Raw genomic sequence first — 20,035 nt, 5'->3', positions numbered from 1 at the left:
CTTTCTTTTGTGAACTTTTTCTTAGGAAACTAATGAGCTCTATTTAACCCTAGAGCTCATGTAATTGCATCTTCATCATGATTTCCCATTTCTAAAAATCTTAAACTTACTCTTTTTTGTTTTTCAGTACTTCCTATAATATATTTAGCAAAAACATCTACTTGAACTATATTAGCACTTTGATTTGATTTGTCTGTCATGCTTCCCTCAGTATAAGGAGCAACTCAAATACACATCAAAACATTTTTAGTTACCTACATTTATCATAAAATTGGCATGAAAAAAGTATGAAAATATAAAAGAACATTATGAGAGAACAAAACAACAGTTTTAATGAGGATCTCTCTTAAAGGCTAAACAATTGGTGTAAAGGCAAACACTTAGGCCTCAGGATAGTTGAACAGAAAATATTGACATGGAGTACTATGACTCCTTCTGGGAACACATAGAGCAAATCAAATTCACAGCACTGTACCTAAGTATCACCTTACCTTCATTTGTTTTTTCCAACTAGAGGTAGCAATACAACTAAGCACTAATGTGTAGACTGCTTTTGTTGCTTTGTTTGTTTGTTTTGTTTAAGCTAAATTGTAAGAGACAAATCAAATCCTTGAGCTCATTAATATCCCATAAGAAAAAAATGGTTATTTGTGAAACTTGTGTTATGCTAAAAGTTAGAAAAACACATATATACACATGTGAGTGAGTGTGCATGCACCCACACCCACACACACCCACACACAGACACACACACACACACTTGAAATAATCAAAGAATTCAAAGAAAAAATTTAGTGGATCCAAGGAAAATAAAATGTATGCTAGAGGAAGGAAATATAGGGAAACTCACTATATTTTCTATCACTCTAGTACCACTACAAATATTTAAGTATTCTAAAATCAACTAAAACAATTGCTTGGACTATAAGAAGCATCCCAAGAGAAGCTTGATAATGCTCCTATAAACTACTAGAGCTCAAGCTTTCTGAAAAAGGATGTTCATTTCCCAAGGTCAGCTTTACTCCAAAAAACGGTTGTTTTCTCAGTACCACACAATGCTTATCATTACTCCCTGGGTTATAGCTCTGTCCTTACACTTATATATCCATAAGTAAGTAAATTCTTTCTCTATTAAATCGTGAAGAACTGATTTTCATAATTTTTAAATAGTCTGGTTTATTATATGTGTTACACCTAATACAGTGGGTGGGGGACTAGAATCTTTTATGAGAAAATTTTCTATGTTCACAGAAGGACTTGGTTTGGTTCCCAGCACCCACAACAAGGCTCATCACTATTGGTAAATCCAGTTCTAGATGATCTGATGCCCTCTTTTGATCTCCATGGTAAGTGAGCATACACATACATTATATATATATGTATATATATATAATATATATAATATATGCAAACAAAATCTTCATATATAAAATAAATAAATCCTAAGGAATTAATATAAAAGGATCTAGGTGTGATGTGACTCCAGAGTTCCAGAAACACAGGGCTCTAGCATCTGGACCCCAGACAACTTCCCCTCCCTTAGGACAATTCCTAGATACCATGGACATGGCCCCAGCCTCTGGTCTACAGCCTCTGATCTCCATCTCGAGACCAAATGGATGATAGGAGCATACAGCATCTCCTTTCCAAGGTGGCAGCATCCAGCAACTTTGAATACCAGGAGTGCAGGTCTTCTAGGCAAGCCAGCCACTGTGCTGCTGACTCCAAAATAACAATGCCCATTTGTGTTCCAGACAGAGAGAGGAGAGGGCTCTAGCGCCCAGACACACAGGGTACCACGCTCAAGGAGACTCCAGATTCCAGAGAGGTGCAGACCCAGCCTACAGTTCATGCCTCCACTAGTTGTCTTGAAGAGACCTGCAGGACCTCCCTGGATCACACAGATTATAAATCCACATCCTAATTGCCTGTCTGTAGTCCTAACTGGGACACAACCAGCAGAGCAGAGCTTTAGGCTGGGAAGGATTCATCCCCCAGGCCACAACCTAGGGATCCTTCTGCATGCCCCAAAAAACCTAGCAAGTTCAATAAACACAAGCCAATGTCAGGGATAAGATGAAACACAGAAAAGGACCCTAAAATTATCCTTATAAAGATGGTAGAGACTTTTAAAGAAGAAAAGAATAAATCCCTAAAAGTAATGCAGGAAAATATAACCCAAAAATAGAGACCTTTAAAACGGAAGTGACTAAATCACTTAAAGAATTAGAAGAAAACACAAACAGGTGAAAGAAATGAATAAAATAGTTCAGAACATGAAAAAAGAAATAGAATCAATAGAGAAAACATAAACAGAGGAAGTTCTTGAACTGAAATACTTATGGAACATACCAGGAACCACAGAAGTAAGCATCACCAGTAGAAATCACAGATCGAGGAGAGAATCTCAGGCAGAGAAGATACAGTTGAAGAAATTTACACATTGGTCAAAGGAAATATTAAATCAAAAAAAAATTCTGAAATGAAACATCCAAAGCATCAAGGATACCATGAAAAGACAAAACCTAAGAATATGTGGAATAGAAGAAAGAGAAGATTCCTGGGTCCAAAGACCAGAAAAATAGTTTTGAGAAAAATCATAGAATAAAATTTCTCCAACCTAAAGGGAGAGATTCTTTTAAACATACAAGAGGCTTGCAGAACACCAAATAGATTAGACTAGAAAAGAAATTCCTCCCACCACATATTAATCAAACACTAAATATACAGAAATAAGGGAAAATATACAAAGCTGTAACAGACAGAGCCAAATAAGTTTTAAAGGCAGACCTGTAAGAATCAAACCTGATTTCTCTACAGAGACTATGAAAGCCTGAAAGGCCTGGGCAGATGTCACGCAGATACTAAGAGACCAAAGATGTTAGCTCAGATTACTATACCCAGCTAAGCTTTCAATCACCATAGATGGAAAAAAGAAGCTATTCCATGAATAAACCAAATTTAAACAATATCTATTCACAATTCCAGCCCTACGGAAGATTCTGGAAGGAAAACCCAAACCCAGGGAGGTCAACATCACCCAAGAAAGCACAGGATATAAATAACTTCACAACAGCAAAGGCAAAACAGTACAAACACACAAGCACACTCTCACCACCAACATCATAATAAAAAGAACTAACAAGCATTGGTTATTAATATCTCTCAACATCAATGGACTCAACTCTCCAATAAAAAGATACAGGTAGAGCCAACTCACCAGTGCCCAGTGGGTATTAAGGAGACTGAAGCATCAACCAAGAACCACTGATAAACTGGACCTACGTCCCCTACAAAGATATAGCAGATGGGTAGCTCAGGCTTCATGGGGGTACCCTAGTAAGTGGAATGTGGGATGACTCTGACATGGGCTCAGTTGTCTGCTTTTTGGTTATTTCTCCCTGGTAGGGCTTCCTCACCAGGCCAGTGGGGAAGAGGAAGAGCTCTGTCCTAATGCTATTTAATGAAATGGGGTGGGGGTGGGGTCCTCTTTTCTGAGGCATAGGGTAGGAAGGATGGAGGAAGACGGAGGGAAGAAGGCAGAGACTATGATCAAGATGCAAAGTGAATAAATAAAAAATTAATTAAAATAAAACAAATAGTCTCTCACACCAGCAGATTTAGAGTCTGGTATCAAAAAGACTCAAATAAACAAACTTGCACAAAGATTGTGAAAATTAAAGAAGGACAAAAGTTAAAGTGAAAGACTGATATAGGAATAGATGAAGCCAGAAGATTACAGAAAAATCATTTATAGGTTTTTTTTTATCAACTATAGACTTTTCTTTTAGAATATACAATATTAGATTTAATTATTGTGTCTAAAATAATTGACGGGCACAGGGAAAATAGCAAAGGATTTGCCTTGCTTTCTCCAGGCCCTGAGTTCAGACCTTAACACACTCAAAATAGATTTCTGTTGATTCTTTTTTTTTCCTTCTCCATCTGACCCAACCTTGTACCCTTCCACTCACCATGTCTATAGCCTCATTTCTGCATCTATATCACATATGTCGTATTACCCTCCCCTACTTTCTCATCACATTTTTTCACTGATAGCCTTCTATCTGAATAGATATAGGTATTTTAAACTATTATCTCCACAGGATAGAGTGCTTGTAATATTTGTCTTTATGAGTCTGCGTTACCTCATTTAATATAATACTATCCAGTCCCATCTATTTTCCTGAAATTTTACTTTTCTTTATCTGTTGCTGGACACCTAGATTGATTCCATGTTCTTGGTACTGTCAATAATACAGCAATAAGTATGGATATAAAAACATTATCTGTGATAGGATGTAGCATCCTCTGGAAAAGATACATAGCAGTGGATTAGGTGGGTCATATGTCCATATATTTTACATTTCTCGAATGGCATCCATAATGATTTCTGTAATGTCTGTACTTCATTAGCCTTCCACCAGCAGTACTGGGTCCTCTCTCCCCACATCCTCGCCTGTTATTTGTTTGTTTGTTTGTTTCTGTTTCTGTTTTGGAACATTGAAGCAACAGAACGGGAACTCTATTTGAAAAATCCAAGACTATATAATGTTATTGATTTAAGGAGCACCAGGCTATGAATGCATTGAGGTTATTCCAGGGGCTGTTGTAGAAATGGAAACTGGAACTTGTCAGCTCCTGAGCTGAGGCTGTCGCAGAGTCAGGAGGAGAGGATGGCTTCACATTTAGACACAAACTGCACTTACGCTATTGTTTTCATGTACATGACACTTACACTTCATTGTGAATGTGTGTCACACCACATAGAGTAGTTTTTTTTTTTTTTTTTTAGGGAAAATGAAGAGGGAGCATAAGAATTCAATTGTCTGTGATAAATCATGGTGCAGATAATTCAGATATGCTTTCAGACATGACAATATATGACAGGGAAAACAAATTCTATGTCAGTTTTTCTTGGAATCACTTAATGAAATAAGATGCCAAGAGTAATAAATGGTATTGTGGAAATAATTAGAGCAGATGTTAAATTTTGTGGCATTAAAGCCAGAGGTAGGCACAGACTACAGCTAACTGGATTGCGACTTATGACTGTTTGATATAGAGTGTTTCCTGACAGATGTAGATTAAAACAAAACAAAACAAAACAAAACAAAAACTAATGCTGACTCATGCCACCTACCCATACATGGGATTACAAATATGTTGACTGATAATTAGGACTGGCATATCTCATCACAATAATTACTTAAAATAAGACTCTGCCAAATAAGTCTGGGAGGAATCTGGCATATCATTTTTTTAAAGTGTGCCTATTAAGTATTGTTGACAATCTTTTTTTTAAACAAAGATATTCTAACTTTAGCCAAAATGTTAGCAAGAAGCAATGATATTTCTGAACCTTCTAAATCACCATTTGTGGACTTGAAATATCAATATTGAATTCAGAACAATAAATAACTGTTGTAAAAAATCTTTACCTGGTAAGGCACCGTGAGGCTGTAGCTTGTGGCTGGGATATTATGGTGGAGTGAGGAACACAAGTGTTCGCTCTTGTTACTGATCATGAATTGAAGAAAACGGGAATACTTGAAGACAGCCCATTTCCAGCCGCCATCTGCTTGTTATAACACAGTTACATGTTGTCATTTTTTCCTCTTTTTTTTATTACTGTTATTAACACACTGTAAAAAATACATTTAAATAGCATTAGGTTTGTAGAACTAACCAACAAAATGGAATTGCTGAGTGTTTCACATGTTCTATGGAAATTACTTTATTCCTTTTAGACATTCCTTGGAATCACAGAGCATTGTGCTGTTGCGCTACAGTGAAAACAGGTGCCTGGGAGATGCAGTTACTGATGGTTTGTTTGGGCCGTCATCTCAGAGACTTTTTTAAATTTATCTTCTAACTCCAAGTACTAACATATTTATAGATGGCAGGGTGCTTCATATTAGAATAACCATAGTTAGGCTTTAAACTTCAATGGGAGAATTGGCAACATGGTAATAAAGTAAATTTAACTTATATACTAAAAATAATATTAACATAATAAGTACTTATTAAGCCTATAAGTTAAAGAATTTATGTAATTTTTCAGGATGACTGGAATTGTACCTGCTGCTACTTACATATTATGCCTGATTAATACAGTAAGTAATTAATATGAAATATTTTAAAATATTTATGTGCACTGAAAATGTTAGAATAATATTTTCAAAATAAAAATGTCTATATCAAATAATCAAAGTGGTAAGTTTTGTGTAAAAAAATGAGAGTAAACCTATTATTATTTCTCACCATGATATAATAGTTGTCAGTGGACAACTAATACACATAAACATCTCTATGCATGTACATGCATATGACATCTTCTATAAAAAGAATAATTCTATGACATAGTCTGTGTGTATGAGTTTGTTTAGTTGTAATATACATACATGCATAAGTAGAAAATTTTTACATTCTTATATAGAGGGATGTTGTTAATAATAAGGAATGGGAAGACTGATTCTCAGAAAAGCACCTAACCAAGGTCATGTAAGAAGACATAGAACACATTATATTTTGAATGTAGAGATTAATATATGAAATTAATAAACAAATGATGAAAGTGCCAAGGAAGTAAAGGAAAAGTGAGGTAATAAACAGAGAAAATGCTATTAGAGCAGGGTATAAAAAGAAAAATAAAATAGCACAGTTTGAATACAGCTGAAATTATGGAGAAGCCACTGTGGCAAAGGAGAGGACAAAAAAAAATCTGTTATCTTCTAGAGCAACACACACACACACACACACACACAAGCGTGCGCGCGCGCGCACACACACACACACACACACACACACACACACACACACGCATGCCTGCACATGCATGCATATCTTAATTGTACTTTCTTATGATATCTTGTCAGATAACCACTCCATACTTAAAGATAGAAACAGAGAGATATTTCCCACAATCTTAGTCCCAACATCACAGAATATATACAAAAAAATATGAGTATAGGTACAATTAAAGAATAGCAGGCTACCAAGAAGAAACTTGATACCCTATGGGCATATAGAGGGGCAGGAGGTCCCCCTCAGTCACAGTCATAGGGGAGGGGAGTTAGGGGGAAATGGGAGGCAGGGAGGAATGGGAGGATACAAGGGAGGGATAGCCATTGAGATGTAATATGAATAAATTAATTTTAAAAAAGATGGAAAAAACAATAAGTACTTGATCCATATATAGACACAAAGATATGATTATGGCTTGCACTCACCTCTCAAAACATTGTATATTAATATTTCTTCAAACTATTTCAATAGTTCAATTTTTTCATGTTTTAATTAAAAAAAAAAACAGTAATGTTCCTATTCTCTTGAAGTTGTCTAGCCTTTCCTCCAAAGAAAATTAAGTTAATAACTTGGATTACTTCTTGTATTTAATAGCAATCAGACTTAGCTGAAGGTTCATTTACAGTTCCTGTCTCATAAAATATATATTGATGTTACTCTTTAAAAATACTTGTGTGCGACTTTTGCAGCCACTCTTCAAGGTACAATGAACACTAGAAACACAATATGTTACCAACACTGAAAGAGATGGTTGTTTGCTTGGGAACATAGGCTTAGCTGCAAAATTGGACAGGACTGAAATGGTAACATCTACCATTTCTCTAATTTCTATGATTTTTTTAATCTCTTCAAGTTGACCATGAAAATGAAGGGTATCTAATTGCTCCTTTTCCTATTTTAAGTACCTAATTCAAATATAACACCAAATTATGGGAACATTAGGCTAAGTATTTCCTCTCCCATGTGTATACCGTATGTATATAGAGAATAACATTTTCATACTTCTTTTTAAAATTTACTTTTAAAATGATGCGCAAGTACCAAAAAAAAATTGTCTGTGTTAATAAGACATAGTGTAGAACTTTGACAAAGAGTTTATTTCGTTTTTAATGGCTGGAAGTAATAGAATAGAGAAGGTTGAAGCAGAGGGTATTCCTCCAAGAAGAAGCTTGTCTGACATCTGGAACAGATGAGGAATTTTAAGAACCCTGCTTGTAGAGTTAGGGGGAGGCTGGCAGTTTGTTCCCTCAAAAGCTACATGCCCATAGGGTTCCAGGGACAAAGTCCTCTATAATCTGGCTAACTGCTGAGTGGGACGGGAGGGGAGCATGACACTAACGGTAGGAATGCCAGTGTAATGCAATAACTACTTACAGAAACTTAAAGAAACAACACAGCCTTCAGTTTTCTGTATCTTTGAAATTTGGACAAAGGAAAATATTTTTCTTTTAAAAACCTTTTTATTCCTATTCTCTGTCTTTAAAACATTCATGGGTTCCTGAGACAGACCCATGGGCATCCGTGGTAGACTCCAAACACTTTTATTGTAAAAACCATCCTAAATCATTTATCTCCTTAGTTATGGCTCAGGTGTCCCCAATCTGTTTACATAATGGGGGTTCCCTATCTTCAGACAGAATCCTGGATCATCAAATCAAGTAGACTTCAAGCAACTGCTTTTTGTTTGCCCTCTAGACATGTCCATGTAATTCATAAAATTAGAGTAAATATAATATAGGACTGAGTCTAGAAATGGCACCATGTAGTTTTAATGCAAACAAAAAATTTACTGGTAATAGGAAAGCTAGATTTAAGCTATAATATTAAAAGGAATATTTTCCATCCTTCAGAATGGAAGTATCACAAACTGTTGGATACGATGCTCTGGTGCAGAAGTGGGTCCCTAGCATTTTTGAACCACTGGTGAGAGTAGAACAGATAAAGCAGAGAATAACAGACAATGTCCAGAAGCAGAACAGCTGTACAAGATCAGCAAGGCCACACTCGAGATTATCTTAAAAGAACTGATGCATATGGTCAGGAAATATCTTTTAAAGATAGATTTTGATTACTTTGCTTGGGGTATTTGCCTTGTATTAGAACACTCTTTTGATATATTAAAGATTATTTAACTTCCCAAAGCAAAATTGTATTTTATGGTCACTTTAATTTGTAGACTAGGTCTTACTCAGTTGTACTTTCCAGTATATAATGAGACTTTCAGCACCTCAATGGTATGCTATGATGGATATTTTTCTGAATTATTTTGTTATTGAAAATATGATTTTTCCATACAGTACATTCTAACCTCTCCCTCATTACCCCACATCTCCTCCCCACCTCCCACTCATCTAACTCTAAGTCTTGTAGGAAACAAAACCAACAAACAGAAAAAGCAGGGAATCACCTATATAGGCAGAAACACACACAGGCACACACAAAACCTACAGAAATACAAAATTAGAAATCATAATAAATAAGGAAAAAACAAGTATCATTTTAAAAATGCCCCCAAAAAGCAATATCATGCAAGAAATAATATCCCCAAATATTATTGAGTTCATTTTGGTTGGCCATCTATTGCAAGGTGTGGGACACATATATAAGGATGTCACTGTGGGGCTTCATGAGTGAAACATGAGGAATTGCTTGTAAAGAATTTATGCTCAGGGCTGGAGAGATGGCTCAGTGGTTAAGAGCACTGTCTGCTCTTCCAGAGGTCCTGAGCTAAATCCCCAGCAACCACATGGTGGCTCACAACCATCTATAATGTAATCAAATGTCCTTTTCTGGTCTACATGTAAGTAGAGCACTGTTATACATAACAAATAAATCTTAAAAAACAAGAAAGCATTAAAAAAAAAAAAAAGAATTCATGCTCAAAGCTAACCTCATTGGCATGCTACCATGGCACAGGCCTGGGGATGAAAACTGGAAAGGACATGCAGATAGGTTTACCAGGAGGACTCTTGCGTTAGTTAAGATGGTAACTCATTTGTAAGTTTCATTTTTTTTATCTGAAAGCTGGAAATGGAAATGTTTATTTTACACTACATTGTTATTTACATCCTATAGTATATTAATAATATTGTTCATAATATTAATAAAAATGTATAATAAACTGAAAATACTAAATCATCAATTTTTATACAAAATCAATTTTTGATTTGAATGAAACAATATTTTATAACATATTCTTAAATGTGTGTGTGTGTGTGTGTGTGTGTGTGTGTTGGACTTATATGCTCTGATCCTCTTGTAAAAGTCAGAGGACAACATTTGGCAGTTGGAAGTAAAGTATCTCCTTCCTCCTTTTGTCCTTGAGCATTCAACTCAGGTTGTCAGGCTTGATAGCAAGGGCTTTTAACTCTGAGCATTCTCAGTGGTTCTATGTATAATTTTTATAACAGTATATTACTGTTATACAAAAGTAAAAGCACAAGAATTATGTTGAAAGTGTTGTTGAAGCAGATACTTGGCAAGCCCAGTAAGGATATTGTGTTATATTTGGTTTACCGTGGGTTTGGGTATTTCAGCATTTATACCAACTTTTCTCCTACCCCAAAGAAAATTCATGAGATGGCATGACAGAATTAGTGTCTACCTTTCTAGATACCAGTCATCAGTGGCAGCACACTAGGAAAAAATCCACAATCTTCCATAGGATGTGGTATCTGTCCACCAACGTTTTTCTGTTAAGATGTTTACTATTCTTGTCTTTTTAAACTTTCTTTGTTAAACTTGCGTACCATGGAAATAAAAAATAAACAATCCTAGGAATGCCAAAAATATTACAGGAATCAGATAGTGAGTGACCCTTCTAATTTTGTTGCTGTTGTTGTTGTTTTGACAAATTGTATAAAAGGTGATGACAATGAATTAGAATGAGCATTGTGGATTACATTAAGTGCAGTGATATCAAATGAGGTAGATTTTTACTGTGGGAAAAAATAAAAGTATTATATTGAAAAGGCTTGATTCCTTCTTGCAAACTATTGCCTCATAATTTGATGGGCTGTCTTGGGTCTTGGCATAGAATGTTTCCTTTCCCTATAATAGGCTTAATGAAAACATCACAGACTAGGCACTGAGCACCCCTGACAAACACATTTTATTTTTGTGGGTACTATGTCTTTGGCCTAGAAAATTATCCAAGATTCCCAAACATGCACTTATCACTAAGTGAATCTACTCACCTCAAGATTCCTCTCTGTTTAACACTTAACTTTAATTGAATCTCCACAAGCCCTTTACCAGAGGACTAACGCTTATGTTAGCTCTTGGTATTTTGATAGTTCACAATCCTGCTGTTAAAGAGTCTATCTCTTTAGGGCAGTATTTTTTGGAGACATCTACTATATAGCGTGTTTGACCTACAACACCCATTTTATTTGAGGCTGTATTGTACACTGTGACTCCATTTGGTTCTTGTGTATTTTCGTTCTTTATGCTTGGCTTTTTTTTTCTGAGAGCAAGTCTGACATGTATTTTGTGTGTGAAAATTTATAGACAAGAAAATAGAGTATTTGGGAAGGTAGGGGAACAATTGCTTTTACTTCAGAGCCAAATTCTTCCAAAAGTCTAAATTGTACTACATGAAACATAAGTCCCCCATCAAAAATCCATCAAAGCATGATTGTAATCCTTCAGCTTCTATCTGAGCCAAAGATATTGTCTAAGTTGATAAAGCAGCAGGCCTGTGGGTAGATCGGTTGATTCAGAATTTCCTGTTGAGCTTTGAATATAAAATTGTTCCTCTAAAAGCTTCTTGTGTTGAAGCTCTGTCCTCAGTTTGGTGCTACTTTTGAGAAGTGACTGGGTCATGAGGTCAGTAACTGTACGAATGAATTAATCCACTGATGAGTTCATGGTAGAATGGTTTATTACATGATGGGACTCAGTGGGAGGAGGGATGCCTTTGAGGTGTTTTTTGAAATATGTATCTTGACGTTGAGTTTGTTGTTTTCTGATTGGGACCAGGTGAGCAGTCTCAACTGCCACAGGTTCTTTCTCCCATGAAGCTCTGATTCATCCTAAGCCCATAGCAATGGATCCAGGAGACTGTGGACTGACACCATAGAGCCAAATAGCCTTTCTTTATAAGTTATTCATGTCAGGTATTTTTAATCATATGACACAAATAGTAATACATTTTCTCGTATGCATTTCCCTTATTTGCCAATATATATATGCATGTAGACACCAGATGATTTGAGACTGGTAACTACATGGTGCTCTTAACATGTTAAATGAGTAACTTGGACTGCTTTATACCATTTTAGGGGAAAATCACTATAATAACCCTCTTACTGAGAGAGTGTAGTAAGATAACACTATCCCAGGGGCCTTACTTACATTGTTCACTTAATTTTGAAAAATCAGTGGTAAACATATTGAATTATATGCTTATAATTAATTTTCAACTTTAGAATCTCAAATAACCTGTATTAAGACATAGAAACTGTGAGCCACTGACATATCTTACAAATGACATATTGATAGTTGATTCTGTCTCATGGCCCTGGTTCTCTATATTTTTGTTACAGGTTGCTCCTCTTTCCTCTTGTTCTATGTGTGGCTTTGCAGTTGTCAGCCGTCATCACTCTCTTCCATAAATCCACTGCGTTACCCTACACACGCTTAGTTATGTGCTGAATTATATATGTACATTTGTTTTCTGTTTTCTTGATGATTTGGAAGATTTTTACAAATCTTGATGTTTGGGGTGATATATTCCTTTCTGGTGCCAATGTCAGATTTTTTTTTTGAAATGAAAATCAAGACCCTATAACTTAACAAGGACAGATTTAACTACATGCATAACTTTCTAGTAGGGAAGAAAATCCACTGTAAACCAAACTGAACTTTAGTTTTTTTTTTTTAAGGGAGCTGCAATTTAAATTAAAAAGGAGAAATAAAAGAGAGGAATGAGGGGGGAACTGAGAGCTAGTAAGAAAGTGGAAAATAACAAAAGTAGGAAGGCAGTTTTGTTCATCCAGAAGCCATCTATGTTTGCTAAGGGAGCAGGGTGTGGATTTAAGTTAGAATCCTACTCCCTCAAAAGACTGGGAGTCGGTGAGCCTTTTTTGAGATTCTTTTCTCAATTATGAGTGTTACAGCCTAAATTATAAGTGCTATAGCCCTCCTTATTACTCTTCAGTCCAGGACCAGGCAGCAGATGATGCCCACCAATGTTAGAGCCATGCTGTTCCTGATAATTCTTCAATGATAATCTTACCTTACCTTGTATTTTCTGGATCCTTTCATTAAAGGCTATCATGAAAGGTCTCGCCTGGACATGGCCATTTTCATCCTAATGGAAAACAGGTCCTTCCAAAGTAATGTCTGTGCTGAGCGTATACTCTCTGTGTGATCTTTGTGTATAATATATATTATTCTGCAGTCCTCATACTCACTGGTTACCTGTTTGCTCCTAATTCACTGTATATTACCCAACACTTACTCTCCCTGCTCACTTGTGCTTTATGCAATAGGTTACCCATACAATTAAGGCCAAGGCCAGCTTCAAGGTGAACGTTCTTATTCTTCTTGTCTTAGTCTCTTGCTTGTTGGGATTACACATGTCCCATGCTCAGTGACCATTAACATTTTTTCATATATCAAGGCCTCCTTATTTTATTCAGTTTTGGAGAAACTGGCTTGGTTATTCTCTACAAACCATTGTAGTCCTATTTGAAGCTGTCTTTTCCTTATTTTGCTGAAGTTGAAGCAGATTCTCCTTGACAACTGCTTAACGCCCATCATCCTTCGTGGTTCTGAATCATTGGAAATGCGACTTGTGAGGCTACACAGCACTCCCTAGCTTTTGATGCCAGGAGTCCCTTCACTAGAAATTTGATGCTCATGGCTCTGCCATCTGACCTTCTATGTTACTTCTTATGCACATCAGGTCTCTAATATTCTGAGCTGCTTTTCTCAGAAGATTTACTTCTCATTATATACAACCTATAACTGAGCCTGCAATGCTTTTTTCCAGGCTAATGCTTTCTTCTATTACACTCATCTCTACTAACTGTTCATGCTCCTGATGTGTCTCTTCTCCTGGAACGTTCTCCAGGCTCTATATCATAATGTTTGGGTTTTGTAAGTCACCTGTTTGTTATATGCCTGGTTCCCCAAAAGTATGATGAACAACCTGAAGGGACAGCTTGTGTCTAACTTAACTTTGTATTCTGAGGCCTTAAAATATGAGTAGCTAATAGACATTTAATAGATTGTGTGAATCAGTCTGTGGCATCAACCATGTATTTTTGCTTTCAAATTTCCTATCAATTGTTTTTGGCTTGGCTAGGTGGGATAACTATTAACAATAAAAAAAGATAAAATAATGGTAATATTAGTAGAATTACTCTATGGTCCTTATTAATATAGTGATACCATGTTTGCTTTCTTCAGCCATATCCCATGTTAATAACTTTTCTCTCAAACTGACTGAAGTATATACAGAGAAAACAAATTCTCTAATTGAACATTAAGAAATATATCAATGTACTTGTGCTCCAAAGCATTAAATAGGTGAAAATGGAAAACACTGTGTATACAATATGTTATATGTTCAATTTTTGTTTGATCAATGTTAAACTGTATATGTCAGAATCCTTCACACACACACACACAAAGAGAGAGAGAGAGAGAGAGAGAGAGAGAGAGAGAGAGAGAGAGAGAGAGGCAGAGACAGAGACAGAGACAGAGACAGAGACAGACAGACAGACAGACAGACAGACAGAGACAAAGAAGTATATTATACTATACCTAGCTTTTAGTTGTGTTGTAGATCAAATTTGGAGCTTGATGAATGTAGGTAAGCACTCTACAACTGAAATACATTTTTAGTCCTTTAAAATATTTTAAGCAACTATAGGCATCTATAGCCAATACTAGATTGTTTGTTTCCTTTCTTGTTCTAGTTTTCTTTCTGCCAGGTAACTGGGCTAAGCATTTTTCATAAAGCTGCATATTTAATCATAATTCTATAGAAAAGCAATTAGACTGTAGTTTTAGTCTTGCATACGAGGACACTGGCGAGGTGGAGGCAACTTGCTGGGGGATACACAGCTAATAGAGAGCAGCGCCAGAATCTTAATGTGAGTTTTTATCCAAAATCTGTGATTGTAACCACGGCGGGATTCTGCCAGGGATAGACTCTGTGGTAAAATGACACTTAAATGACTAAATAAAAACCACAAGGAAATAAAGTACACCAGGATATCTTCCCTTAATCCTTTCCTCTGCTTTTGTTCAGAGGAAGAAGTATTGATTTTACCTGATTATGGATTCTTTCGGGAAGCTTTTGTTTCTCAATAAACTATTTACAGTCCTAGATCTAGGCCTGCAGAGATAAAAAAATGAATGAAAGAGTGTTTTGAGAGACAATGGAAACTCCTGTGGCAAAGATGAGTCATCCCAAGGGGAACATTGGAAGGGAGCTATAAAAGTCAGAAACACTTCCATCTGGGCCAGTTCATCTCCACGGGACAATAGCGAGGAATCTAGCCAGACAGAGCCTCCTTTTCTGAAAACCACAGAAGTTCTGGTTCGAATCTCTGTGCTAAGAATGTAAAGGAAGCATAAACAAGAGGTTCAGCTACCAGATGGGGACCCTTCTAATTAGCTAAGTCTGCTCTAATTTCTGGCCACCAGTTGGCAGATGCAGCAGATGCCAAGAGAGTAAACAGAATATGTTGGCAATTTTGAATTTTAAACCAGTATATCACAAATAGATTCAATTTAGAAATATTTTCCCCCTTTGGTTAAACTCTGTAACTTAATTTTGTCAAATGCCAACAAGTTAGAGATGTATTATAAGACATTTCTTTTGAGACATTTTATGTATTTTTGTCTGTAAATTGATGGAAATGTATGATGTATATTTAGGCACATTACGTCAGCATGTGTAAAGTACTGAAGCAATGCTCACATAAGAGTCTAATTTTATAAAATGCACATGTTAATGTGGTATTTGTGAATCAGAAACTGTGGAAGTTGGAAAACCTCTGGCGGTAAGTAGGAGAGTACAAACACATCTTACAATAAGTAAGAATGTTGAGGAATTAAAAGACATAGAAACCATCCTCTCAATGTGTCATCTGCATTTATTTTTGGTAGTTTATGTGTTATAGGCTCACTGAGGTCTTTAAGTTGTAGCCCTAATAATTCATTAGAGGGATGGACACAAACCATAACTATTATAACAAAACCTGGCAGTTATCACATTGAAGGCAGGAAAGAACATAGAGATAAATAAATAATTTTGGTTTATTTGGTGATGTAGATGTCATAATAATTTCTTTTTAATATTTGTATTTTTCAATTTAGTATGATGTACTCATTATTAGAATGTGTGTGTGCCATAGTGTGTATGTAGTGTTCAGAGGACAAAATATGCAAGTAATGATTTTCTGATACTTTATGTGTGTTCCAGGAATCAAACTCAGACTTATAAACTTTTGTGGTAAGTGTCTTTCTTTTTGATCCATCTACTCAATCCGTGTCTTGTTTTTATGTGGGTATTAGGGACTTGAACTCAAAGCTTCATGCCTTTGTAGCAAGCCTTTTCTCCACTCAGTCATCTCCTCATCTTACATAGTCTTTGTAGACTTTTTAATAGAGTAGGCGCTTATCAGCAAACTAAAGTTAGCAAAAAAATATTTCAGAGAGAAAGAGTAGTTTAAATACAGACATGCATGTAAATAAAACACAGTGAATGTTCTTATCTCGATAAGAACAATGTTGGTAGGATGAAAGGATTGATGAGTGTGACATCTTTTATTTAGAGAAATCAGTGTTTATGCTTCCTTTTACCAAAGTAAAACAAAGGACTATTGGATTTGGGGAATTGAAGAGGCCTATTTGGTTAATATAAAATGGATACTAATATTATTGTCATGATCATTACTGTTAATACTGTGCTAATTACGGCGGTGATGACAGTGGAAAATTTCTTTCCCATAAGCTTTTCCCGAAAGATGTGGTACCAAATGCTTTCCTTATACAAAAATGCCAACATCATCATAACTGAAGGACATAGACATAAATATTATAAAGAATCATGATGACTGCTAGTCATATGCTTGTGATTCAAGAAATCTTTCGGACCACCTTCCATGGGAGTCTAGACAATTTATGGTATGGGAATATCTAAAAGCCGGAGTCTAAGGAGGTGCTAGGCTTTAAAACAGGAGTCACCATCACAGACTTTAAAGTAATTCCTGGTTAGGATGCAGTTTATAAAAGTAAGCTCCCTCCTCCTCCTCTCTCCCTCATCTCTTCTTTTCTCCTTTTTCTTCCTCTATTCTCAACCCTTCTCCTCCTCTTCTTCCTCCTTTTCTTTCTCATCGATTTGCTTTTGCAGTGCAGTAGATCCAATCAGGAAAAGGTTTTGAGTGGACTTCAGCAGTCAGTTGGGAATTGTAATGTGTTTTGCAGGGTTTCTTAAACTGGTGCTTTGCATCAGCCATAACCTGTGCTGAGGTCTGGTTATCCAACTCAAGTTCTCACACTTGCATAGAAACTGCTTCATCAAATGAGTCATTTTCCGCGTATGTGTTTCTTTTGCTGTTGCTTTTCTCAGTTACATCTTGAAACCTCAACATTTCTTTACTGAGTCCTGTTCATTCAATAGAATTCAATGACCAAGTATTCTCTTTCTTCCCTTATTTGAAATGTATTCAGATGATAATTTGGTAATGAGTCATAGTTTTAAATGTGCTTATAATGCTGTGTTTAAGGCTTGTTGAAAATCGGTTTTAACAACTTTAGGAATTTCCCAGATAAAGCAACATGTAATGTATTGAGTTATACTTGTTAGCAAACAAAAACAAAAGCAAAAGGAAGAACAAAGAGGAATTTGCTTTGATGTTGTGAAAATGCCCTGCAGTTAAACTCCTATGTCTGATTGAATGAATTAGGATAAGAATTATGAATGCTTATACCTGAAGACAGAAGGAAAGTATGTTTTTGTTCACACTTGATGTATATTTGCAATTTACATACTGTTTTAGCCTCAGAGCACAGAGATCTCCTTTTCCATAATCATATGATCATCTGGAAAGTACTAGTAGCAAAATGAGCATCCATTTCTTGTCAAGACCTAGTCCACCTTGATTAATGCTGAGTGAGGTGATGTGAAGAGGAGGAAGTGTGGTGGAAACTTCTAAAGCAAGCATGTTCTGACATATTGCTTCAGAGGTAGCAAAGGCAGTGGCCTAACAACGTGATTATTCATAGAAGGGTTACTGCGTTTATTCTTGAAAAACATTTGGCATTGTGATGTGTGTCTCCAGATGTTTTGAAGTCCTTTATTGTTTTCTAAATTCATGCAACCAATTTTTCTTTCTTCCACAGAAAATCAAATGACTTCAGCCTTTCTTTGACTCACAGCTTTGGCACCTACCACAAGAAAGCTTAGAAACTGCACTGCTTCTTTGGCTGAATATTTATGAAACAGCTACTGGCTGTTTTAGCTTGAATAGAGGTAAATCTATAAATTCCTAAGTCCTGTTAGAACCTCACATAAAAAGATGTGGAAAATTCCTTGTGGTTTGTTTGCTTCCCAACAACAGAGCCATTTGTGCCAAAAATCAAATATTCCTCAAGATTTATGATTATGAGCTTAATGCCTTTTACTTCTGTTAATGTTGAATCATTTTTGAACAACAGACACTTCATGGACAATATATAGACAAGATTGTTCATTTGCAGTATATGGGGCCTTGAAGTTAGCAGTTTGGATACCAAGTTCTACAACTTCTTAGCTACATAATTTTGTGCAAATTACTAAACTGCTTGTATGTCTTATTTTTACAATATTTAAATGGTAAAGATAGTAAAACTATCTCCAAAATAAAGCATACAGTGATCCTTACCTGAATAAGTACATGTACTTTCCAGAATCAGGTTGACAGTTGACAATTTGTTTCCTATAGTTTATGACATAATAAAGGTTTCAGAAGCTGGTCAGTGAAAGCTAATGTTTCAGAAACTTTAAACTTTATTATAGTGTGTGTGTGTGTGTGTGTGTGTGTGTGTGTGTGTGTGTGTGTGTGTCTGTGTCTGTGTCTATGTCTGTGTGTGTGTACATGCGACAGGATGGTCACAGGATAATTTATAGGATTCAATACTCTCCTGCCACAATGGATCTTGTTGATTCATTTCTGATTGTCCTGCTTACAAGGTTAGCACTTTTACTCGCAGAGCAATCTTGCTAGCCCAAATGTCAAGAAAGTTTAACTACATTTTATTTTGTATTTTAGTATATAGTAACATTGTGAAAAGATACTTCTGAGAAAAAGCAGACTCATAAATGAATCTTTGTTTTTCTTGTTTTAAACTATAAGCACTATTTTTGCTAGGGTTTACTCCAAGCTGTTTTCGATCAGGTAAACACAATTTATGCCACACAAATATAGTGACATATTAAATAGGCAATTTTTTTATTTTTGAAACTTTAAAAAATAACCCAAATGGATGTAAATGGCATAACATTTTTAATTTATCCATATGCATATGCCTTTTACTTACTTTATAAATGTAATTTTTTTCCAATTATGTGTTGCTTTAGTTTGCTTCCTATTGCTGTGACAAAACACCATGACCAAAAACAACGTGGAGAAAGGAAAGTGAGTTTGTCTTACATGGCCTGAACACATTGTTGTCAAGGCAAGTCAAAGTAGAACCCTAGGTGAAGGAATTTAAGCAGAACCATGGACATTGCTGACTGGCTAGCTCCCCATAAGTTTCTCAGATTGCATTTTTATACAAAGTAAAGCCAACTGCCCAGGGGTGGAGTTTCCCTTCTGTGCTTAGTCTCCCCTTATCAGTTATTAATCAAGAAAATGCCCACAGAATTTTTTTTTTTTTTTTTTGGTTTTTCGAGACAAGGTTTCTCTGTGTAGCCTTGGGTGTCCTGAACTCACTTTGTACACCAGGCTGGCCTCGAACTCACAGCGATCCACCTGCCTCTGCCTCCCAAGTGCTGGGATTAAAGGCGTGCGCCACCACCGACCGGCCCGCCCACAGGATTTTTTACGGGCAATATGGTGAGACATATTCTTCATTGACGATTTCTCCTTGCATATGAGTCTAAAGTATGCCATGTTGTCTGCGTACAGTTACATAGACACAAGAAGGCAGGTATCTGCAGAATCCAGATGAGGGCACTGGATTCCCTGACATACACAGATGTAGGCATTCGGAAGTAAATGCTGAG

General features: G+C 36.1%; 1 long non-coding RNA gene across 1 annotated transcript in view; it reads left to right on the top strand.

Moving 5' to 3' along the window:
• Window positions 1-20,035, top strand: part of LOC311578968 — a 102,227-nt gene that overhangs the window by 2,489 nt on the left and 79,703 nt on the right. Inside the window, exons 2-5 of the long non-coding RNA XR_014773016.1 lie at window positions 1,252-1,346; window positions 6,065-6,116; window positions 16,250-16,279; window positions 18,172-18,301. This is a non-coding gene — a long non-coding RNA (uncharacterized lncRNA). The remainder of the gene's footprint in view (window positions 1-1,251; window positions 1,347-6,064; window positions 6,117-16,249; window positions 16,280-18,171; window positions 18,302-20,035) is intronic.

This window comes from Acomys minous, assembly GCF_964271855.1.
Source record: "Acomys minous genome assembly, chromosome: 12".
In the NCBI taxonomy this organism is placed as follows: Eukaryota; Metazoa; Chordata; class Mammalia; order Rodentia; family Muridae; genus Acomys; species Acomys minous.
Note: the sequence above shows the minus strand (reverse complement) of the source record. Positions and strands in the feature narration are given on the sequence as shown.